The 26,229-nt window shown below is 41.5% G+C and overlaps 2 long non-coding RNA genes across 2 annotated transcripts in view; both read right to left on the reverse strand.

Annotated features, from left to right (window-relative positions):
* The window catches only part of LOC123381447, a 32,148-nt gene extending 14,931 nt beyond the window's left edge, over positions 1 to 17,217 (reverse strand). The window contains exon 1 of the long non-coding RNA XR_006588436.1: positions 16,841 to 17,217. This is a non-coding gene — a long non-coding RNA (uncharacterized LOC123381447). The remainder of the gene's footprint in view (positions 1 to 16,840) is intronic.
* A 5,461-nt stretch (positions 17,218 to 22,678) lies between these two features.
* LOC123381296 lies at positions 22,679 to 25,059 on the reverse strand. The gene is made up of 3 exons (XR_006588136.1): positions 24,551 to 25,059; positions 24,195 to 24,263; positions 22,679 to 23,832 (listed from the first exon to the last, which is right to left on the reverse strand). It is a non-coding gene; the product is annotated as an uncharacterized LOC123381296 (long non-coding RNA).
* Positions 25,060 to 26,229: the final 1,170 nt, after the last annotated feature.

Here is a 26,229-nt window from a genome sequence, read left to right on the forward strand (position 1 = left end):
CTTCCCTACTTGCTCTCTCTCTCTCAAAATAATTAAATAAACATTTTTTAAAAATAACTAAAGTACATTATCTCTTTACTTTGTAGCTTGAAAGTATACTCAAGGACTTAGGAAAACAAATGGCATAAACGTTACCACTACCCACAGAAAATGCTGGTGCTCACCTCAGTTGGGGAAGGAAGAACATTAAAGAAGAAATGGCATTTTTATTAGAACATCACAGCTCCTAGTCACAACCTTGTCATCTTATATTCCATAGCATATATGCTGTTGCCCTCATCTTTTCTGACATTAGTGGAAACCATTTAGGGGGTAGGAAATGACAGATAAAGAGCTACCTACCTTTCTTGATATTTTACAATTCCACAGCTCTAGCCATGCAACAATGTCCAATAAAAACACACTTTAAACACAGTTATCATAACTGATAACATTACTAATCCAATCCTTTCCTCGTTAACTTAAATCATTGCAAACAAAGAGACAATTTTTTTCTTTATTATAAGATACCTTATATATGCAACCAGATGGGCAGCTCCTGTGACTCATAGTCTAGCCAGAAGTACATAAAATAGAAAAGGGATGATTTCCCAAAGGGAGGGATGCTGTGCAGACAAAAACTCCATCATCCCAGCATGGGGGTGGGGGGTAGATGATGTGGAAGGAAGTATAAAGCCAAACAGTATGTGATGGATTTTTCTAAAAGTTCTATAAATAGGAAAGAAAACTTGATTTACGGAGCAGTGAGTTCCAGTCCAGACGTTACTACTAATTGGTTATAAAATCTTAACAATCCTCTTCTTCTCTAAGCTAGTTTCTTTATCTGGAACAGGAGGACATTAAACTACATCATTTCCAGGCAACTCATAGGTCTCAGATGAACACTTTACATTACTCAAAGGTAGGAGAGTTAACTCTAATATCAACCAGCAGTGTGAACAGGAGAAAATCAATTAGCCTCTCTAAACCCTGTAAATCAGGAATGATAATGTCTTTAGTCACAAAATGAAATTGCTGGGGCATCTGGGTGACTCAGTCAGTTGAGTGTCCAACTCTTGATTTCCACTCAGGTCACGATCTCATGGTTTGTGAGATCAAGTCCCACATCAGGCTGTATGCTGACAGTGCAGAGCCTGCTTGGGATTCTCTCTCTCCCTCTCTCTGATCTTCCTGCACTCTCTCTCTCTCTGCCCCAACCCTGCTTGCATGCAGTCACTCTCTCTCTCTCTCTCTCTCTCTCTCTCTCTCTCTCTAAAAATAAATAAATAAATAAATAAATAAATATTTAAAAACAAAGTGAAATTACATGTGCAAAATCACGTGAAAAATAAAGAATATCAATAGCTATTATTTTTGAGCACCTATTATTAAGTATTGTACTACATATTTTCTTGTGGCTGTATCACACTTCTCTACTGTTATCCAATATTATCTAATGAAGACCCATCCTTTACTTCTTTCTTCTTTAACTCAAGTTACTCCTCAGTTTATTCTAATGTCTAAATAGATCAAGATAATGGGATGTTTACACATGAGTAGTCAGAGAAATTTAATGGATTTCACCCTCAAGAAAATACTAAAAGAGAGGGCAATGAAATAGGAACTAAAAAAATCATTAAAAATAAAAAAGGAGATGACAAGAAATTAAAATGAACACAGGTGAGGCAAGGATGATTATTTAAAAAATGCAATAGCAAAATTAAAATACGCCCTAGAACCAATACAGAGGTTTTAAAATTCAGAAAATAAGGTGAATAATGTAGAAGACATACCTGATACACTCGCCCAGAATTCAGAGAAAAATTACATAAAGATGAGAATTAGGAGGAAAACAATAGGTTTGACCTTGGTTCTCAGTCTTTTAGAGCTAAAAATCTTTGTAAAAAGGGCTATAACTGCTAAATGTGAAGAAATAAATGAAGACAGGGTTATAGAATGTTCTGAACCCAAGAAAAGACAAATATTAAAAGGAGTCACTATGTTACAAGTAAAATCGTTAATAGGGAAGCATATTTAGACTCATAGTCATACTTTTTTAATTACAAGAATTTTTTAAAGCATTCTATCAAAATCTAGATCCAAAAAAAATTAACTAGAAAAAAAATCACCAAAAATCAGAGTAGGCTTGTTAATTTGTTTGTAACACTAAATGCAAGAAGGTAATGGAGCAACATCCAGGGAGTTTTGAGGTTGAAAGTTGCTGAACATGAATTTTTATACCCAGCCAAGTTATCGATTTAATATAATAGGAACCTAAAGACAGTGTCAGATATGTCCAAGCTAAGGAAAATATAACCTCTACCTTCCTTTGAGGAAAGACACCCTACAACCGACCAACTGAACAAGTTTTAAAAACTGAAAACTAATAATATAAAAGAACAGTCTTCTTGCTTCTAATCATCACAGACTGCTATACCTAATCCAGATGAAGCCATATGGTAGAGTGTGGCATTGTCAGACTGGTCCTCTGAATTCTGGGGGCCAAGAAGTGATTGATAGGTACCAAGAAGATGAGTGCAGCCTGTACTAAAGAATTCTGGGTCCTTTTCAACCACAGTAGGTCCACATTCATCTCGTTTTTATATTATGATTCTGCAAAATTTGGTTTTAAAAAAAAAGCTTTAGCTGCTTGGTTTGTTTAAAAAAAAAAAAGATTAAAACCCATCTGAATAGTAGAAAGACCAGACATAGAAAAATCTGGGTTTGAACCACAGCTCCATCACCTACTAACTATGGGATGTTGGGGAAACAATTAACCTCTCTGACCTTTAGGGTCTTCTGTTACAAATTCATACCATCTACCTTTTGTTAAATGTTTATTTATTTTGAGAGATGGGGGGAGGCAGAGAGAGAGAAACAAACAGACAGAATCCCAAGGAGGGTGCTGCTGTCAATGAAGAGCCCAACACAGGGTCGATTCCACAAACCATGAGCCAAAATCAAGAGTGGGGCATTTAACTGACTGAACCACCCACGCACCCTGATACCATCTACCTTACAGTTTCTTGTCAGGATAAACTTGGGATGAGATGAGAAAGAAATTTTTCATGTGCTATTATTAATCAATTGGAGATTTGCAAATTTCTAGTAAAAACTACATAATAACTTGCTTTCTTTGTTTAGAGTGTGGGTTCACTGAATGTTGTGTGTTCAAGCTCATGCCACAAGCAAGGGCTCAGTAGGTGAGGCAGCTTGTCACATGAGTTGCGCTTCCAGACCACTTTAACCTTGAAATATTGTGTTGCTTGGCAAAAACAGAGGAAACCGCTTGTGGCCCATGGGCTCCAGACACTCAAGCTTCACCCAGATAGATACCCAGAAGGACTAAAACATAAATATCTCAGCCCACTTGTAACCCACTCATGACCCACCAGTAGGAAATTTCTGAGGTAAAGATTCTCATTTCTGTCTCTTAAGGTAATATCTTTAGCTACACTACAAGCATCTCTTAGGAAGCTGCAACTCTTTTGAATTACTCGTAAATTCTTCCAGAATCTAGACTTTCCAAAGTTAATTTCTTCTCACCAACCTAAACTTTTCAAGCACATCATCTTTCTATACCTTCACCCAAATCTACATGTCCCCCATGCAGGTTATGCTGTGTTTCACAGGTTGGTACCACTGTTTCCCCTATATCTGTGGGTATCCCCAGCTCAACTCCAATATCTCTGAGGAAAATGACATTTTTCAAGAGTTTATACTTACATGGAAAATACTGGTGTCAAAAATCTGGGGGAAGGTTGAGGAAGGGGCCAAGATGGCAGAACAGCATGGAAGTTTTTTTGTGTCTTGTATCCATGAATACAACCAGATAAACACTAAACAATCCTGCACACCTAGAAAACTGATTTGAAGATTAACACAACAATCTCCACAACCTGAACCATAGAACTCAACAGGTACGTGGCACAGAGGGGTGTACTGGGGGAGAGAGAAGCCATGGAGGGCAGGGAGCAGTTTTTGCCTGCAGAGAGAGGACAGAGATGGGGGGAGAGTACAGGAAAACCACCCTCCCACCAAAAGCAGCTGAAGAGAAAGTGGAAAAGTGGAAACAGCCTCAGAAACTGAACAAAAAAAAGGGAGAAAGGAGGTTTAAATTCCACTAAGACTCTATAAACAGGGGGAGCACAGAGCCTGAAACTCCACAGTTCCATACCCAGCAGTGCTCTGGTGGGAAGGGCAAATCCCCAGTAGCAGAGAATGAGGTCTGGGGGCCACACGAAGAGAGGCACTTTCCCTGTTGGGAGGACATTTGGTAGAGTCTGTGCCAAATGGTCCACAGCCAAAGGTCCCAGCAGACCCTGGAGAACAACCACATTTGCTGGTCCTGGAACAAGGACATCAAGGGTGAAGCCTGGTGCCAGAGGTGTGTTGTGATATTCCACAATCCTTGAAATGCTGCTGCTACATGATCACGTGACCTTTTTCTGGGGTGGGCGGGCACTCAGCCACAGTCACTGGGCATCGGCAGCAGCATAGTCATGCCAACGTTCCTAGGTGGGGCCGGCACCTGGCCATTGCTCTGGGAGACCCTCCCCCAGAAGGTCTGAGTGGGTCAAAGCCACAGTCCCTCAGAAGTGAGGGTTGGGAAACACAAACACATCTGAGATAAAATTCAGGTGGGAGATGCCGCCTGGCAACCTCATGGCTTGGTCACAGACAGTGTAAAAGTGGGGAGGGGACAAAAACTGGAGACAAGGGACAGGTGCATTATTGCTGATTGGGGAGAACAGAGTTCCAATACTAGAGACTGGGTAGTTGGGTGACACCATTTTCACCCCTCCCACGCATGCACATACATGCCTACAAGCATCACAACAATCCACCCCGGTAAGCTAAGCAGCACCATCTAGTGGAGAACGGAGCCATTACACTAAGCCCCGCTCAGCTGGGCCAACCTCACTCTTCAGGAACACCACAAGTCTCCTCCGCCTGCTTAGTTTACAGACTATAAAATGCTACATAGTTTGATTTCTAGAGAAAAATGATGTATCTTTAATCATATTTCAGTCTGTTCACTGGTCCATCTATTCAATTTTTTTCTTCTTTTCACTTCTTTTTCTTGAACACAGAAAGAACTTTATTTTTATTTCCAATTTTTATTAAAAATACTTCTCTTTAAATTTTTTCTGCTATATTTTCTTTGTAAATTTTTCAAATTCTATTTTACTTCCATCATTTCATTGTATTCTATTTCATTGTATTCATTTTTTCAAATTTTCAAACGTTTCCTTTTTTTCCCCTTTTTTCTCTAATCTATCAAGCTCCTTTCAACAACCAGACCAAAACACACATAGGATCTAACATCATTTATTTGATTTTGTGTGTGTGTTGCTTTTAATTTTTTAATTTTAATTTTTTTACCTTATTAATTCCTTTTCTTCCTTCAAAATGATGAAATGAAGGATTTCACCCCAAAAGAAAGCAGGAAGAAACAATTAGGGGCTTAATCAACACAGATACAAGCAAGATGTCTGAACCAGAATTTAGAATCACGATAATAAGAATACTAGCTGGGGTTGAAAATGGATTAGAATCCTTTTCTACAGAGAAAAAAAAAAACAAGTAAAAGCTAGTCAGGATGAAATAAAAAATGCTATGACTGAGCTGTAATCTCAAACGGATGCCATGGCATCAAGGATGGGTGAGGCAGAGCAAGAATCAGCGATATAGAAGACAAACTTATGGAGAATAATGAAGCAGAAAAAAAGAGGGAGACTAAGGCAAAAGAGCATGATTTAAGAACTAGAGAAATCAGTGACTCATTAAAAAGGAACAACATCAGAATCATAACGGTCCCATAAGACGAAGAGAGAGAAAAAGGGGTAGAAGGGTTATGTGAGCAAATCATAGCAGAAAAGTTTCTTAACCTGAGGAAAGACATAGACATCAAAATCCAGGTAGCACAGAGGACTCCCATTAGATTCAACAAAAACTGACCATCAACAAGGCATATCATAGTCAAATTCACAAAATACTCAGTCAAGGAAAGAATCAAGAAAGCAGCAAGGGAAAGAAGTCCTTAACCTACAAGGGAAGACAGATCAGGTTTGCAACAGACCTAGCCACAGAAACTTGGCAGTCCAGAAAGGAGTGGCAGGATATATTCAATGTGTTAAATTGGAAAAATATGCAGCCAAGAATTCTTTATCCAGCAAGGCTGTCATTCAAAATAGAAGGAGAGATTAAAAAGTTTCCCAGACAGACAAAAATTAAAGTTGTTCATGACCACTAAACCAGCCCTGCAAGAAATTTTAAGGGGGACTCTCTGAAGGGAGAAAAGATGAAATTAAAAAAAAAAAAAAGACCAAAAGCCACAAAGACAAAAAAGGAACAGAGAACACCACCAGAAACTCCAACTCTACAAGTAACATAATGGCAATAAATTCATATCTTTCAGTGTTCACTCTAAACGTCAATAGACTAAATGCTCCAATCAAAAGACATAGGGTAACAGAATGCATAAGAAAACAAGACCCATCTATATGCTGTTTACAAGAGACCCACTTTAGACCTAAAGACACCTTCGGATTGAAAGTAAGGGGCTGGAGAACAATCTATCATGCTAATGGTCAACAATAGAAAGCCAGAGTAGCCATACTTATATCAGACAATCTAGACTTTAAAATAAAGACTATAACAAGAGATGAAGAAGGGCATTATATCAAAATTAAGGGTCTATCCACCAAGAAGACCTGACAATTATAAACATTTATGCTCCAAATGTGAAGCACCCAAATATATAAATCAATTAATCACAAACATAAAGAAACTCATTGATAATAATACCATAATAGTAGGGGACTTCAACACCCCACTTACACCAATGGACAGATCATCTAAACAGAAAACCAACAAGGGAACAATGACTTTGAATGACACACTGGACCAGATGGACCTAACAGATAATCAGAACATTTCATCCTAAAACAGTGGAATACACATTCTTCTCCAGTGCACATGGAACATTCTCCAGAATAGATCACACACTGGGACACAAATCAGCCTTCAACAAGTACAAAAAGACTGAGATCATACCATGCATATTTTCAGACCACAACGCTATGAAACATGAAATCAACCACAAGAAAAAATTGGAAAGATAACAAATACTTGGAGACTAAAGAACATCCTACTAAAGAATGAATGGGCTAACCAAGCAGTTAAAGAGGAAATTAAAAAGTACATGGAAGCCAATGAAAATGATAACACCCCAGCCCAAAACCTCTGAGACGCAGTAAAGGAGGTCATAAGAGGGAAGTACATAGCTATCCAGGCCTTCCTAAAGAAGGAAGAAAGGTCTCAGATACACAACCTAACCTTACACCTTTAAGAGCTGGAAAAAGAACAGCAAATAAAACCCAAAACCAGGAGAAGACAGGAAATAATAAAGATTAGAGCAGAAATCAATGCTATCGAAACCCAAAAAACAAAAAACAAAAAAAAAAAACAAAACAGTACAACAGATCAATGAAACCAGAAGCTGGTTCTTTGAAATAATTAACAAAATTGATAACCCCCTAGCCAGTTTGATCAAAAAGAAAAAGGAAAGGACCCAAATAAATAAAATCAAGAATGAAAGATCACAACCCACACAGCAGAGATAAAAAACAATAATAAGAGAATATTATGAGCAATTATACGCCAATAAAATGGGCAATCTGGAAGAAATGGACAAATTCCTAGAAACATGTAAACTACAAAAACTGAAACAGGAAGAAATAGAAAATTTGAACAGACCCATAACCAGTAAAGAAATCAAATTAGTAATCAAAAATCTCCCAAAAAACAGGAGTCCAGGGCAGATGGCTTTCCAGGGGAATTCTACCAAACATTTAAAGAAGAGTTACCACCAGGGTACCTGGGTGGCTCAGTCAGTTGAGCGACCGACTTCAGCTCAGGTCGTGATTTCACAGTTTGTGAGTTGGAGCCCCACATCAGGCTCTGTGCTGACAGCTCAGAGCCTGGAGCCTGCTTCTGATTCTGTGTCTCCCTCTCTTTCTGTCCCTCTCCCACTCATGCTCTGTCTCTCTCTGTCTCAGAAATAAATAAACATTAAAAAAATTTTTTTAAATAAAGAAGAGTTAACACCTATTCTCTTGAAACTGCTCCAAAAAATATAAATGGAAGGAAAACTTCCAAACTTTTGTAGGAAGCCAGCATTACCTTGATTCCAAAACCAGACAAACACCCCACTAAAAAGGAGAACTATAGACCAATTTCCCTGATGAACATGGATGCAAAAAATCTCAACAAGATATTAGCCAACCAGATCCAACAATACATTCAAAAAAGTATTCACCATGACCAAGTGGGATTTATACCTAGGCTGCAGGGCTGGTTCAATATCTGCAAAACAGTCAATGTGATTAATCACATCAATAAAAGAAAGGACAATAACTACACGATCCTCTCAATAGATGCAGAGAAAGCATTTGACAAAATACAGCATCCTTTCTTGATAAAAACCCGCAAAAAAGTAGGGATAGAAGGTTCATACGTCAAGATCATAAAAGCCATATATGAAAGACCCAATGCTAATATCATCCTCAATGGGGAAAAACTGAGAGCTTTCCCCCTAAAGTCAGGAACAAGACAGGGATGTCCACTCTCACCACTGTTATTCAACATAGTATTGGAAGTCTTAGCCTCAGCTAAGACAACACAAAGAAATAAAAGGCATCCAAATCATCTAGTAGGAGGTCAAACTTTCAGTCTTCACAGATGACATGATACTCTACATGAAAACCCCAAAAGATTCCACCAAAAAATACTGCTAGAACTGATTCATGAATTTCGCAAAGTCGCAGGATACAAAATCAATGCACAGAAATCCGTGGCATTCCTATACACCAATAACGAAGAAACAGAAAGAGAAATCAAGGAATCGATCCCATTTACAATTGCACCAAAAACCATAAAATACCTAGGAATAAATCTAACCAAAAAGGTGAAAAATCTACACACTGAAAACTATAGAAAGCTTATGAAAGAAATTGAAAGAGACACAAAAAACTACAAAAATATTCCATGCTCCTGGATAGGAAGAATAAATATTGTTAAAATATCAATATTACCCAAAGCAATCTACATATTCAAAATATGTATCAAAATAACACCAGCATTCTTCACAGAGCTAGAACAAACAATCCTAAAATTTATATGGAACCAGAAAAGACCCCGAATAGCCAAAGCTATCTTGAAAAAGAAAACCAAAGCAGGAGGCATCACAAGCCCAGACTTCAAGCTGTATTACAAAGCTGTAATCATCAAGACAATATGGTACTGGCACAAAAACAGACACTCAGATCCATGGAACAGAATAGAGAACCCAGAAATGGACCGACAAACGTATGGCCAACTAATCTTTGACAAAGCAGGAAAGAATATCCAATGGAATAAAGACATTCTCTTCAGCAAGTGATGCAAGGAAAACTGGACAGCAACATGCAGAAGAATGAACTTGGACCACTTTCTTACACCATACACAAAAATAAACTCAAAATGGATGAAAGACCTAAACATAAGACAGAAAGTCATCAAAATCCTCAGGGAGAAAGCAGGCAAAAACCTCTTTGACCTTGACCACAGCAACTTCTTACTCAACACGTCACCAGAGGCAAGGGAAACAAAAGCAAAAATGAACTATTGGGACCTCATCTAAATAAAAATTTCTGCACAGTGAAGGAAACAATCAGCAACACTAAAAGGCAAACCAACGGAATGGGAGAAGATATTTGCAAATGACATATCAGATAAAGCGTTAGTATCCAAAATCCATAAAGAACTTATCAACTCAACACCCAAAAACCAAATAATCTAGTGAAGAAATGGGCAAAAGATATGAATAGACACTTTTCCAAAGATATCCAAATGGCCAACTGACACATGAAGAAATGCTCAATATCACCCATCATCGGGGAAATACAAATCAAAACCACGGTGAGGTACCACCTACACCTGTCATAATGGCTAACATTAACAACTCAGGTAACAGATGTTGGCGAGGATTTGGAGAAAGAGGATCTCCTTTGCATTGCTGGTGGGAATGCAAACTGGTGCAGCTACTCTGCAAAACAGTATGGAGGTTCTTCGTGTACACACACACACACACACACACACACACACAATGGAGTATTACTCGGCAATCAAAAAGAATGAAATCTTGCCTTTTGCAACTATGTGGATGGAACTAGAGGGTGTTATGCTAAGCAAAATTAGTCAGAGAAAGACAAATATCATATGATTTCACTCATATGAGGACTTTAAGATACAAAACAGATGAACATGAGGGAAGGGAAGCAAAAAATATATAAAAACAGGGAGAGGGACAAAGCATAAGAAACTCTTAAATATGGAGAACAAACAGATGGTCACTGGAGGGGCTGTGGGAGGGGGCATGGGTTAAATGGGGAAGGGGCATTAAGAAATCTACTCCTGAATCATTGTTGCACTATAAGCTAACTAACTTGGGTGTAAATTAAATAAATAAATTTTTAAAAAGAAAGAAAGAAAAAACTAAACACACTCACATACAAAAAAAGAAAAAACAACCTGGGGGAAGGTTGTGCTGATAGTGCAAACCCTGCTTCAGATTCTCTGTCTCCCTCTCTCTCTCTGCCCTCCCCTGCTCACATGCTCGCTCTCTCTCTCTCTCAAAATAAACATTAAAAAGTGTGGGGGAAGGCATATAAACTGTATATGAATTACAATCTCAATTTGTAAAGAATATACATTGAAAAATACTGACATAGTCCACCAAGTTAACCATGATTTTCTGAGCAATAAATTATTTTTCTCTTTCTACCTTTCTGTGCTTTTAAAATATTTTATAAGGAGTAGTATTGCTTATTTTAAATGAGCTATAACTTACATAATGTACACAAATCTCAAGCATACAATTAGACTGTTATTTCTATGTGTATACACACAGGTGGCCACCATCTGAATCACAACTATTTTCATCTCCCAACATGCTCCTCCCACATCCCCTTCCAGTTACTGATGCCCCATAAAAGTAATTATTATCCTGACCTCAGTCATCATGCAGTACTCTTACAAGGGAAGAAATAATAAACTTCCTTCTTTAAATTATAAAAAATGTGAAGAATTGAAACAACAAAGTGTAAATATCTTATATTAACACAGATACATGCTCTTCCTTAAAGTACTGACTGCTTTCATGATTGTTCTGTGCCTGCAAAATAGATCTTCTAGAAAATGGCCACCATGAGAGAGGAATAATCTGTGTGAGTTGAAGGTAAACCTTGAGGGCTCTGTAGGTTTGATTCAGAACAGCAAGTTCTATCCTAATTGACACACACACACAAAGTTAATATTCATATGAACTTACAGAGTTTTTCAGTTCCTCCAGAGTAACCCTGCATGAACAGACTCCCCTTTGAGATTTCTGATAATTATCAAATCTCAGTGAGTGGAATTCTCTTGCTTTAAGAGGTTTTTCACCTTCCCAACCTGGCCAAAATCTGACGAAGTAGAATTTTTAAAATTTCTATAGGATCCAAGAGAACTGACTACATCTCCTGTGTGAATAATTGATATAACAACGTTCTCCACAGAATGAGTTTCTGAAGCTTTCTTTCAGATTTAAACACTGGCATTAAGAGAGGTCTTCTTTTGTGTGACTAGGTTCAACGTAACATGGAGTTTGGCCTTTCTCTCTAATGTCTCCTTAACGGACAGAGCTGGTCCTGTCAACATGGCGTATTTCATAAACCTTGATAGAGCTGAAAACAGTTGTCAAAGCTCCTCTCTGATGTGTCTCATTAAGTTTCAATAATTTACTCTTCTAACTTTTCCATATGGAAGTGATTTTGTATAACTTCAAACATTTCAGGCTCTCTGTTCCTCTCTAGACTCTCCATATGTGCGGAGGTGTGGACAAGAGTTTCAGGGTGCATCTGAGCTTTACTCAGCTAGAAAAGAGGATGGTTCCCATTTATAGTGTGTGTCTCCATCATCCTACGAGTATGAGCCTTCTTTCAGCTGTGTGGTTTTGCTCACTGACCTCTACTCCGCGCCAGACCTCTTTTCCTCTGCACTAAACAACATTTGCTTTTCTTGATAGCATTATTTCTGGAGTTTCAACATCCTCCCTCCGACCCTGTCAGGTCCCCTGAGGGGCTTTTCTTCCCTTTCCCTTTACTCATAGTGCCTTCCTTTTCCTAAACATGTTTTGGCCAACATTTTTGTTCTGTTTTTCAAATCTAGCTCCCTGACCCTGTTGGATGCATCAACCACACCCACCTCTGATCGCTGATAGATCTTCCAAGCTGTGTCCCTGCCACACAGGACATAGCTCTCTCTAAAAGCAAATCTCTCCCACAGCCAAAAACTAGCTCTGCCTTTGCCTCTCGGTGACTGCTCAAACAGTGTGCTCGGCTATCCCAATTACCTGTTTAACTCAGACTCCGTGGACTATTTGCTAGACATACACACTAAATGAGAGATAATTATTTTCTACATTCCCCCTTGGCTGTTCAGCCTTGTTCTCACATAATATTCTACCCATGTAACAAACACCTGCCCATTTTAGTAGGCTTACTTAATATATTCAGAATATATTCAGCACCTCAGTTTCCTTATTTTGAGACACGAGGAAAACCAGCTCACAGGAGGGGGTGGTGGGCAAAACAAGGAACACTAATTCTCCTCATAGAGTATCTCACATAGCGTCTGACACATAGTAGGAAGCGTTTCAAAATTAGTTCTGTGACCATTCCTTTCTTTACGTTTTTTAAACAAAATGTTGACATCGCACATGCAATCACACATGTATGCACATGCACACACACACACACACACACAAACACACACACACACACACACACACACACACACACACACTGGCATTAACCTCTCTGGACTAACCCCAAATTAAGTTGTGTCTCTTCTGAGCCATAAACCTTATTCTTTCTTCATTTTCTTCAAGTAACCATCAGTGATGCAATCTCTCTCCGCCCCTAAATTCATGGCCTGAGATTGCCTCCACAGCCGTGCTCTCTCACAAACTCTAGATTTATATAGCCTCTCTCTATCCCCACCGATAAGATGCCACCATGTGTTTTGGTCACTCCTCGACTTGACAAATGTAACTGTTGTCCAGATGGCCTAGTCTCCCTATGTGCTTCTCAAGTCTAGTAAATATTAGAGGCTGCTGCCAAGATTCTTTCTCCCTCTGGTCATTCTGATGCCTATTGTCGCTTTTGTATTCATTTGTCACAAAATTCAACACATCTACAACCAGGACTGAAAGCAAAGTGTCCTCTCAAACATGTTGGGTTACTTTTTATGTTCTAAATTTTTGCTTTTGTAGGGTGTTTCTACTCCTTCCAATTTTCTTTCTTGTTCTTCATGTACCACCTGAACTTTTTCCATTCATTCTATGCATTTTCCATCCTGTATTCAGAAGTGTTCCTAAAGTTCATCTAAAAATCCAATGATACCTATATCATGATAAATCTTCAATAGATACTGTGTGGACTTTAAAAAACAAAGTAGTGATTCTAGAGAAATCTTCCATATATACAATTATGTGTATTCATATTCATACATATACAATATACATATACATATACAGTATATCCCCACATATGTATATGTGAATACACATATTCATACATATACATATACATATACATGTACATATACATATACATATACATATACATATACAATATATCCCTTTTGGGGGCATAAAAGGTATGAAAGAGTATGTATAGCTCGATCCTTTTGGGTGTACCTGTGTGTGCATGTGCACACACAAAGAGAGAGACATATTTGCATATTTTTCTGCAAGCATACACAAGAAATTATTTTAAATGTTTACCTTTGAGGAGAGGGACCTTTTACTACTATTTGAATTTTCTAGCTAGGTAGGCATTTTAATTACTGTTTCCCTTATATCATCAGAAATTATCTGGACGGTGGAACTATAGGCAATTATTGTTTCTTTTCTTTATATTATTCAACTTATTAACATCTAAGAAATGTTACATTTAAAAAAATAAAAGGAATGATGCCCCTACTCTAGAGGCTCCAGCCCGGAAAGGATTATTAGAAGAAGCTAACACAGGCCCACCACATCCTGAGATGTGAACACAATTTATTTTCAAATGTCAGGAGGCCTACCACGGTGTTCGGCACTGAGGTGGGAAAATAGAAATGCTCCAGGAAAATAAAAATGGATAAAAGACAGCGCCTGTCCTCAAGTGGTTTCTGTACGAACAATAGGGTAACTCCTACAATCGATGGGAAACCCACTCTGTGACACGACAAAGAAAGCTTCAGAGGAAGTAACTCCTGGGTCACCCCTGTGTCAGTCAGGATGGGATAAGTTATGCTGCAGTAAGAAGTTAGCCGTGAAACCTCAGTGCCTAATATTGCTGAGGTAGGTCTCTTGCTTCTGTGAAGCGTTATCTCCACAGACCTGGGCACCTCTCCACTTTTCCCACTAAAGGAATCTTAGGACGGTTTGCCATCTGCAAAATGGCAAATGAAGCAAGTTAGTCTTTTGGGTGTTCTCACTTTTCCTTTCTTCCTCAGTACGATTCGTTCTCCTTTCTCTTCACTGTTGACAAGTAGCTTCTTCACACCCCTTCTCTCCCCCCCAAGGAATCCAGCACCCTCATACTCATGCTATGCATTTGAATAATGAAGCCCTCCCCACTCCAGAAAAAAACTGGTATAACCACACTACTTCCTCATGCTTCAGACTCCTACAGTCCACCTTCCCAGAATCACAAGACTTATTTGAACTATGTCTCACTTTCGGCTATTCGAGAGGTGTAACGTAACACACAAATGCCGAAACCTGGCTCTTGCAACTCAGTGTCGGAAACAAACGGATGAAGGTCCCACGGAAAAAGAATCTGCCATGATTTGAAGCAAATACAGAAAAAGTATTCAATGAGCAGTGAGTATCCACTCAGTGGACGACTCCTGCCCCTCTCTCAACCAGTTCCAGGTTCCCTAGTCTAACATTCTAACATTGGGTGTACATTCTAACACCCAACATACAGCTGCTCTCCTGAGCTGGAGTGAATACAGTTTTAGCAGACATGACACCGAGCGTGCTGATTGTTCTCTTATGTGTTTTCCAAGCCAATGCTTCCCTCTGCTCTGCTTGCTGCATGGGAAGGTTCTCTGTGGATTATAGCACTCGTCTCCCCCACCCTCTGGCTTCAGCCATAGGAGTAACTAACATGCAATCAGAGAAAGGTAAAAGAAAAGGGTCGGGGCATTTATTCCTCCAGCTTTCTTCCTGCCTTGCCCATGGCTACAGCACTCATTGGTTCCAGCAACAAACACCTCTTCAGGCCTGGAAGTGGCTGGGCCCCGGCTTCTTCACCATCTTTTGCTGCTTTCCTTAACCCTATTCTCAACTATCTTGAATTATCCTTTCATTAACCTCTCCTAAATTACCCCTTAAGTGTAACATGTGTTTCCTATCAGGATCCACCCATCTCGGCATTTCAGCCTTCTCCCAGGAAGCCAGGTCAACCCAAAGAAGCAAAAATGAATTCCTCTATTGGAACTCTTGTACATTGTTGGTGGGAACATAAAATGACATAGTCACTATGGAAAACAGCACAGTATTTCCTCAAAAAATTAAACATACAGGGGCACCTGTATGGCTCAGTAGGCTGAGTGTCCGACTCTTGATTTTGGCTCAGGTCATGATCCCAGCATCATGGGATTGAGCCCCGTGCCAAGCATAGAGCCTGTTTAAGATTCTCTCTCTCTCTTTCTCCCTCTACCCCTCTCCCCCACTTGTGCTTGCTCTCTCTCTCACTCTCTCTAAAATAAAAATTAAATTAAATTGAAATTAAACATAGAATTACCAGATGATCTAACAATTCCATTTAGGTCTATACCTGAAAGAATTGAAAGCAGTGAGTCAAATATTTTAACACCCACGTTCATGACAACATTGTTCACAATAGTCAAAGGTGAGAGCAACCGAAGTGTTCATTGACAGATGGATGGATAAACAAAATGTGGAATGTACATACAATGGAATGCTATTTACTCTTTGAAAAGAAGGAAATTCTGACACAGGGCTACAACAGGGATAGACCATGAGGATAACATGCAAAGTGAAATAAGCCAATCACAAAAGCACAAACGATTCCACCTGTGAGGTACCTAGGCTAGTCAGAAAGAAGGATGATGCTTGCCAGGGGCCGGGGAAGGAGGGATTGGGAAATTACTGTATGATGGGTATGAAGTTTCAGTTTTGCAAAATGGTTCTGGAGATGGATGGTGGTGATGTTCGTACAAAAATGTAAATATACTTAATACCACTGAACCATACCATTTAAAATTATGGTTAAGACAGTTGATTCTATGGGGTGCCTGGGTGGCTCAGTTGGTTAAGCGTCCGACTTCAGCTCAGGTCATGATCTCACATTCTGTGAGTTCGAGCCCCGTATCGGGCTCTGTGCTGACAGCTCAGAGCCTGGAGCCTGCTTCAGATTCTGTGTTTCCCTCTCTCTCTGACTCTCTCTCATTCATGCTCTGACTCTCTCTGTCTCAAAAAAATAAATAAACGTTAAAAAAATTTTTTTTAAAGACCATTGATTCTATTTGTATTTTATCACCATTTAAAAAAATAAAAATGAATTTTCCTGCACCCCAATAAATAAGCTTTTGCTCACAAAAGTAAGCATCAAGCGTAGTTAATTGAAACAACTCCATTGGAAAAATTGAATAGATAAGTCTTCCTACAAGCTTTCACCAGGACTAGGACTCCAACTGGACTAACGTGTCATTCCAGGAAAGCCAAAAAGCAATGCCATGTGGAACCCCAAGAACGTACCTATTTATACAGAAAGGCTCTGCGCCAGAACCGAGTGCTGCTCTCACGCAATAGAAGCGAAGCTATGGGTTCCGTGTTCTCCTCCAGCAGCCTAGTTTGAGATCGAGCTCCTGGCCCCTAAAACAAGGCAGCCTTCTTCACTTCCTTCTCCACCTGGATAGAATAAAAGCCAGAGGGGTCTGAACCAGGACCCTTGCTTTTAAGGTGTTTTCGTTTTGTTTTTTTAATTGTGTCCCTATAGCCATCCCTCGTTAACCCTTCAGTTCCTGGAAACCATGGCATCCTCTATTTTTATTCTGAAGCCCAGGATCCAGTCACAAGTAGAACCAAGATATACAAAGCCTGATATATCTCATTACACAGTAGGCACAAAAGGTCCAGACTGGAAGGAGCCCTGGTCCTACTTCCCGGGTGATACAGGGCTAGAAAAGCCCAACTGTAGTTAATTGAGAGAAATCTCCATCAGACAGACAGCAGGAAGACAAGTAATAATCTAGACCCATGATTCTCAAAGTGTGGGTCTCAAGCTAGCAATACCAGAATTACTTGGGAACTTCTTAGACATGCAGAGTTATAAGCCCTACCCCAAATCTGAATCGGAAATTCTTGGAGGGGGCCCAGAAGCCTGTGGTGTAAGCCTGTACAAGCCCTCCACCGATTCTGATGCCCACCCAAGTTTGAAAGCCACTGGTCCACACCCACAGGTTTGAACCTAAGCATTTAGAAGCAGTGCAAATCCCCACGCCCAATTCCAGACAGTCTTAGTAAGTTAGAGGCACAGTTGAGAAACAGCACTGCAGACTAGCAAGCTGTGTGTAAGAAAGTGAGCAACAGGAGGTACTGGTAGGCAGGCAACCTTAGTGGGGAGGAATCAGGGGACAGACTTTATTCTGTGGACAGTAGGAAAGTTGGTGGGCGATGGCCCAGCTCTAGTCCCGGAGCTCCGAGGAGGTGGGAGGTGGAAGAAACAAGGAAAAGGAGAAAGTGGAAAAGGTGAGGAAGGCCTGAATTAAGGCATTTAGCGCCGGGGGACACGATAGAGATTCAGCCAGCAAAACTGGAAACACAGCTCCCCAAATTTAGTCTTAAGAAGGCGCAGTAATCAGGCCAGCAGCGGATCTGAGGCAAGCCACCCCAATGATGAATTCAAATTCCTGCTGAATGAGCTCAGCCGGTCCTTGGAGCGGAGGCAGGGGAGTACCTGGTAGCTCAGCCTGGCTTCTCAGCTGGGATCTACCTGGGCTGAGAGAGAGCCACGGAGCTGGGGAGCAGGCACGTCCTGAAAGCTGTGTGCTGGGGACGGTGGGGGGCTGACAAGCCTTCTAGCTCAGAGTTAGCACTGCGAGTCTCATGACGAATGTGCCGTGGTTTCTCTTCAGTCTTAATTTAAGGTCATTTATGTTCATTTAAAACATTTTTACCAGGCAAACAACCAGAGTAATTCATCACACCCATTAATAAGCAGGTTATCACACCTGCACGGATAATATATATGCCCCCTACACACACCCAGACTGAGAGTTTATATGGCATTGACAAACATTGACCCTTCCAAAGGAGGTTTAGATTCAAATGTGACAGTGCTTTTCTATTCTCTCACTTTTTCCCCACAGGTTTGCCTCTTTCTCTACATTTCAAGTCACAGGAGATGCCACGGTGCAAAGTCTTTCTTCTCAGGTCAACTCTCTTTCATACAGATAGACCCCCTTTCCGTCCCACTGGTTATTCTGAACTCCCACTTCCCTTCAGGTACCATGAGTCCTAGAATAACCCTTGCTACCTCACAAGTCAGTTATGTATGTAATACAAGGTTTTTAACGTAACTTGATGGCACTCATTGATTTCTCTTTAGGATTATACACCAATAGAATTGTAGCAATAACTTCTATATTATATGCTACACACACACACACACACACACACACACACCAAGCTTTCACCCGGGCCTCATTTTAAAGCAGAAGGCTCCTGAGCTTGTGACGTCTTAACCCAAAGGGTCAGGGCTCCAATGGGAAGAACATGAAATTCTTTGTCAGCCTAGATGGGTGGAGACTGGGGACACAGAGAGACTTCCACACCCTTCAAATTATATAAAAAGGGAAGCCACTTTATTTTTCAGTGAATACACCAACCTTAAGGTCCCAAATTTCACTGAAGCTCCAGGAAGGACTCCAGGTTCTCTGACCTATCAGGAAGGCTATTTTAGGTATTTACCGTTTGCCCCACAAAATGGCTCTCTCTTGAGCTGCCTTAGAGGGGACAGAGGCAGTTGCAAAGTGTCTTCGTCAGAGGAATGGCTCTTCATCTCCAAGAAAAACGGAAAATGCTAGCCTGCAAAGAGTTTCATCATGTTAATAGAGAGATCACGTTGCTGTGTTTCCACAACTGTGGCATCAATTTTGACAAAAAAATCTGCTTCAGAAATCATACCAAACACAACACCGCCTCTGAAAGGCTTCTCTCACAGGCGGCAAAGTCCTGGAAAGCTCACGTCGTCTAGATTGAAGAGGCAACCGATAAGAGACCTCCCTGTGCCTGCCTCGTCCCAGGTTGCCTGCCTAGAAGGAGCCGTGAGGGAGTGACATCCATCAAGCCCAAATCATCCCAGAACCTCCAAGACAGCGTGATCTTCACGCAGCATCTGTTTCTTCCTGTCGACGAGCAGCGATGATGAACTACCAAGGACACTAAGGTCTAATTGCTGCTTTTTAATATCTGGGGTTGGCTTTGAGGATTCCCCAGTTCATTGTGGGGAAGGACAATTCTAACACCCAGCCAGGCCCTGGGAAAACTGCAAAATAAGGGCAGGTATCTTGGCCTTTGACTCTTCTCTTGCTGCCACCATTCCCCAGATTTGTCCCCAGATGTGTCTGTCATCTTTCCCCAGTGACCTCATGGCCTCAACCTCACTTACTTCCAAGTAGTCAAAACGTACTCAGCACAAGTAATGGTTAAAACAGCACAGAGTGGCGGTTAAGAGCAGAGACCATGGAGTAGAACGCCTGAATTTAAATCTGGCCTGTCTACCCTCTAGCCACGTGAACTTGGACAGTTTACTAAAGTCTTCTGTGCCTCAGTTGTCCCATAGTAGAATAGGGATGATGAGAGTAATAGTATCCACCTCATTTGTGGTGAGGATATTTCTAAACACCGATAGTGGGTAAGTGCTTGCTAAACAAATGGCAACACACATAACCAACCAAGAAGCACAAAGCCAGCACCTATCATGTGCCCCATGGGGAACGGGTGCTATGCAACACACACCAACTGGAGGTGTCAATGCAGCATGGGCTCGTGCCCGTCAGGGAGCTCTAGGATGAGCATTTCATCTCTTCTGAAGATGGCCACTCTCCCAATTGCTATCGGTGTCTTGGTCATGGGCGTTCACGCAAATTGTCCCTCTGCTTCAGTCCTAAGTATTCGCTGCTGTCGCTCTCCCAGGCTGACCTTGGGCCCGCTCTTTTCCCAAAGCCAATAAAGAGGCCGTTAAGTCATCTAGGAGAGGTGCGGTCCCAAGTTGGCAAGAAGAAGGAAAAGCCGGGTGCTCCAAAGCACATGCACACGTTCACAGCCAATGTCCTCTCAAATCTGCCCCCTCCACACCACGTCACTTCCAATCACCTCTCCTTGCCTTTTACAAGAGGCGTTTGATTGGAAACTGGGCTGTGAGACAGAACTAAGCACGGCATCAAAACTCCACATAGAAGCTGGTTTCTCTACACGTACATGTCAGCCAGTGAGTCTGAAGGCGCATCGTGTGCCCCAGGCCAGGCTAGGTCTCGTGGAGGCCACAGACAGAGCACAAGACATGGTGGCCACCAACCATTCTCCCAGGAGCGCAGGGAAACATGAGGCCGGGGAAACTGTGTCAAATGTCCTTGCGGAGTTCGGAAGAGAGAAAAATAAGTTAGTGCAGGTATAAGGGGTGCAACAGTTGTGGGGGAAATGGAGTTGAAAATGTATTTGAAATAGCTGGAGAAAACAGAGGGCATGAGGCTTTAGGGGCAGAATCTAAAATCCAACATCCATCACAGCATCACAGCGTGTCTATGGAACAGCAAGATCAGCCCACCCACCGTGGAAGACGGAATCTGGAAGTAGTGGGAAGAAAAGACGGATGGAAAGGGCTGCCATCCATTCACAAAGGGCCTTTGAAGGCTCAGCTAGGGAATCCAGATTTGATTAAGCACTAAATGAACAAGATATTCTTTTCTACGAGCTCTCCTGGAAGCTGGATAAATACGTTCCCCACCAAGACCTCTGGGAAAATCTGTTGTTCTCAACTCAAAGCTCCCCCTTCTCTTTTCTGCTCTGCCTTTGCTTATCCTTCCAGGCCGGGGCCTCACCTGGTCTGTTGCAGAAGGCTCTCAACTGGCCACTCTCCCGTACCATTCTGATCCATCCCACACCAGCTGTGAGGTCCGCCTCCCTAAAGCTCAGATCTCATCAAAAGCCCATGTAGTGGCTCCTCGCTGCCAATTAAATGATACCTCAACTCCTTGCTCTTGAATTTAAGGCCATTTGAGCTCCGGCCTCAACTTCCTTTCCCCATTTTTGATCCTATTTCTTCATACTGTAGTCAGGGACAGATTAGACAGGGGCACTTTCTACCTTCACCGGCTTGACCATATGCAAAATGGTCTCCCTGGAATGGTCTTCCTGGCTGCAAAACCAGGTAGGAAATAAAGTGTCCTGAGACCACGGAGATAGATACAGTCTGTGCAAGCAGAGGGGCTAAGAAGTGTCCCAGGAAATATGGAGAGGACATTCAAGCAGGTGTGTGTGGGTGAGTGTGTGTATGTGTGGTTATGGTTGTGTGTGTGCAAGAGGCAACGCAGCCTAGTGGCTATGAGCTCTTAAGTCAAGCAGATTGATTTCACAGCCCATGCTGTGATGACTTAAATAAAGTACTTGACCATTTTATGCCTCGATTTCCCATCTAGAAAGTTAGGCTACTAACAGCACCCTACTCTTAAGGTTGCTATGAGAATTAAATGAGATAATGTACATCAGTATATAGCACAGCACTAGGTCAACAGTGAATGCTGTATACGTGCTACCATTTGTTCTAGGCAGAATTCAGCAAATAAGAGTGCAAACAGGCAAGCATATTCCTATTTCCAAATGTCTCCATATGTACTATTTCTCTTCTCTTTCACTTTCGCAAAACTACGCCCCTCCAAGTTCTTCTAGAATCTTCTTTCATTGCCTTTCCAATCCTTAGCTTCCCATTAGATGTTCCTCTTCACCTGACCCTATCTAGCCCAACACCTTCCATTCATGTTTTGTAGGAACTGCCAACATGCAGACTGAGTGAAAGAAGATAGTTTAGGGCTGGAGCTTAGTGGTGAAGGCAGGGTGGGAGGTTTGGATGTGGAAGATGTTAGCGGAAAATTGGCATCATTAAAACAAATGAGCTCTCTGAAGAGAGAAAATGCAGAGAGAGAAGCCAAAACCTGAAATGGAAGCTTTAGAAATGTGTACCAAGAATCAAGAGACCTGCATGAGAAGACAGGATTCTCCCTAGGATCCCGCTTCCTCCACTCCCTTACATGGAGGCTCAGCGCCAACGTGGTGTTCTTGGCCCTCCCCTTCGCACTCACCACACTTTTCTGGCTTATTCTGTTACAGCAGATGACACCCATATCTCTGATATCTCACCCCAGTGTCCAATTTCACCCTCAGGTCCCTGGCCTAGAAGTCCAACAGATACATGGAACTGAACCCAACCTCCATATATGTTGAAATGCAGTGAAAGTACAGAGAGGTGGTCCGTAGTGTCCAATTCAATTTTTTTTCTTTCAAGGCAACCTACAAAGTGAAGTAACAGCAAACACGTTTTTCTGTCTGGCTGCTCTATTTTCAAATGCAGTAACGTCCAGCATAACTTCAAATACAGTCTTCAGAAGGTGTATCGGACCAGGCATGGCAGATTTTCTTTCTTCCTCTGTAAGAGGAACTTTAGGCACCCATGAGAAAGAGTAGCCTCGGCAGGGATTCAGATTGCCGGATTGCGTGGGCAAAAGAATCAAACCGAATAAGCCAGTCTCACCAGGGAAGCAGCTCTCGGATTTCTTATAGCCCAATCTTTGCAAAATATCCTTTCACAGCTAGCTAGGCTCTGTGTGTACATTTACAGTAAAGTACACTTGTCTTAAGGATACAAACTGGTAAATTTTTACCGAAGTGAAAATTTTACAGTGTGGCTACCACATAAATCAAGACCATAGAATAATTCCAGCCCCCCCAGCTGGTTCCCAGCTGCCCTTCCCCAGTCAATACCGCCCTCATCCTGAGGCCAGCAGCCCTGTGACTTTTATTATCAGGACTACGTGTGCCCACTCACAATCACCTAAATTGAGCCATCTAGTATGGAACTCAGTTGTTTCTAGCTTTTTTTTTTACTCAAAATCGTGCCAGATTCGTTTATATTGTTGTGTATCTCAGTGGTTCTTCTTACTGCTGTGTTGTATTCCATTGTACGGATGCCACAATTTATTCATCCCTTCTCCTGCCAACGGACATTTGGTTTGCTTCCAGTTTTTTGCTACGGTGAGAAAGCTACTAAGAACATTCTTACACATGTCTTTAGGTGGTATGCACTGTTTTCTCGTGTGTGTGTGTGTGTGTGTGTGTGTGAGTAGAATTTCTGTGTCATAGGGGAGGCACATGTTTGATATTTTCAGATACTGCCAGAGAGTGTTCCATAGCAGCCAAACCTTTCTATTCTCCCACCAGCACTGTTGGAAAATTCTAGCCACTCATATCGCCATCAAGATTCAATCCTAATCCCTCCCCAACTTCATTTATAGCAAAAGAGTTCGTGGCTTTGGTGCTAAGATTTTCAGAATCAGGTTTTCTTTCAAACATCATCTGTCTTCCAGAAGGAGAGTGTAAAGATTTCCTCTCATCTACCCAAGAGAAGGAGGTGATTGTGTTTTACAGCGTTTTATTCTGCAAAGGTCTTGAGATGCTTCTGTAGAGGCGTGCACCTACACAGAAAAATACGGAAGAGAAATAAAGATATGTAGAGCACCAACCTGATTTACTAAACTCCTGGCTTAGGAAAGTGTTCTAATCTGGTCCCTATCGCTGGTTAAATAACACCACTTGGTGACTAGAAGGCAACTGTCTCGGAAGGCATCATTGCTCACATAAGAGCAGACATCAAGCCAACAGGCTGGAGGGACGGCCAGGGAGGCTACTTCCCAGCCTGCACCGTAAGCCACTCTCTCGTGGATTTTGGCATAAGTGGGCTTTTTGTTGTCATTAGGAGTGTTCCTCCCCCTGGCTGTTCAGAAGTTTCAGATGAAATTTTTCTGATGTTTTTTAATGAAAGATGATATTTGCTTACCCATCGTAGGAGATATTTCCTCGGCAGGAATGCTGTCGAACATGTTGCATTCACAACATGACACAAAGTCTAAAAATCACAGAGAGACTAATTACTGGAGGAAAATTACACCAAAAGACCTATTTCCTCGTGATGAAAATGACAGCCTGGTGCCCCATTACCTGGCCTGATCGGGCAAATAGCCTGTGCAACATTGTTTTAGCGCTTGGCGTTACAAGCCACGGTAGAGGAAGGAGGCGCTTCGGGCCTGTAAGCAGCTCAGCGAGAAATCAAGGTGAGCTGTCAGTTAAGTGAGGTCTAATTATAAGTCTCATTTCCAGTATTTATGGATGTGACAGACAGTAGCCGGGGCTTACCTGCATCTAGACATGGGGCCGCTTCCGCGAGTCCTTCTCTCTTTATGCCAACATCTGAATTATCCTCCGGAAGCTGTGACATTGACTGCTGACAGCCAGGACCTGCCGCAGCCAACAGTGGGAAGCGAGGGCCACCCCTCTTAGCTCACTCGGCTTTGCCTCTTACCACCAGTTCCTAGTACCGAAAGGGTCTGTTCTTCTCCCCATCAAAAGCCCACGTAAAATGATAGAAAGGACTCTTTTCCTCTTTGAAATGAACTTAAGTCACTTCAGATCACTTGCCTTTCCAGTCACAAAAGATCACATGTTGTATGATTACCTTTATATGAAATGGCCAGAGTAGGCAAATCTATACAGGCAGAAAGTAGATAGGTGCTTGTCCAGGGCTGGGGTGGTTGGAAGGAAATAGCGGGAAGCTGCTAATGGGTATGGGGTTTTTTTTGGATGATGAGAACGTTCTAAAATTGACTGTGGTGATGGTTGCACGTATCTGTGAATATACTAAAAACCACTGAGTTGTACACTCTATTTTTTTATTTTTTATTTTGAGAGAGAGAGAGAGAGTGAGAGCATGAGTCGGGGAGAGGGGCAGAGGGAGAGAGAGAGAATCTCAAGCAAGCTCCATGTTCAGCCCAACACAGGGCTGGAACCCACGACCCTGGGATCATGACCTGAGCCAAAATCAAGAGTAGGACACTCAACCGACTGAGCCACTCAGGCGCCCCATGAATTGTACCCTTTAAATGGGTGAGTTGTATGGCATGTGAATTGTACATCAATAAAGCTGTTTTTAAAAATCACTTCTTTTAATCTGTGGTCTTTTTCCCAAATGCAGAAAATTTCAGGTGTCCAAGAACAGGTGAGGAAGTTTGGGAGTGGAGAGCAGAGAGGGAAGAGGTGGAACCATTTTGTTCCCCTGAAATCACAAAAAGGCCAGTCTTGGTAATTCTATTAGAAAGGGTGGGGGGGAATCTTCCTTGATATTAATTGGTGTTGCTCAAACTTTTCAAACCCATTTCAAACCCAGAACCATTTTTGATAGACATAAGGTCTCATGACTTCCTTTGAGCAACTTCAAATTTCAAAATAAATTAAAAGGTACAAATACAGGCAGTTTTAGCATGACCTCTCAGAGATGATTCTACATCTGGAATCACGATACAGAGTGAGCATTACATTTTGCTTCTAAAACTGCCTGTAACTTTCTCTTCATATCATGTCAGAGCTGGAAAAGACTTTAAGATATTCCCTTCACCTTTAAAGATGTTCATCTGCCAGCCATGCACTAGGACCTGGGCTTGAGATAACAGGAGAACAGGGGGCTTGAATCAGGTTGAGAAGTACAGAAGGAAGAGAAGGAGCTACTGGATATTTCTTTACTGGGGGAAGAATAAATTTGAGCAGAAAGGGGTTTAGAAATAGAATGGGAAATACAAGTTCAGATATGACCATACTCTAGGATATCAACTTTGGGAATACTTTAGTCAAGTACCCACCGCTGGCTAGGAAACCATGAAATTTTATATTGCCTCAGTAATTGACAACATCAAGGAATTGTTATTAGTTTTTTGTAAGCACGATAATGCTGGTGTGGTTATGCCTTTTAAAAGAACTCTTGGGTGCCTGGGTGGCTCAGTCGGTTAAGTGTCCAACTCTGGATTTGGCTCATGGTTTGTGCA

Source organism: Felis catus, chromosome D3, assembly GCF_018350175.1.
Source record: "Felis catus isolate Fca126 chromosome D3, F.catus_Fca126_mat1.0, whole genome shotgun sequence".
Lineage (NCBI taxonomy): Eukaryota > Metazoa > Chordata > Mammalia > Carnivora > Felidae > Felis > Felis catus.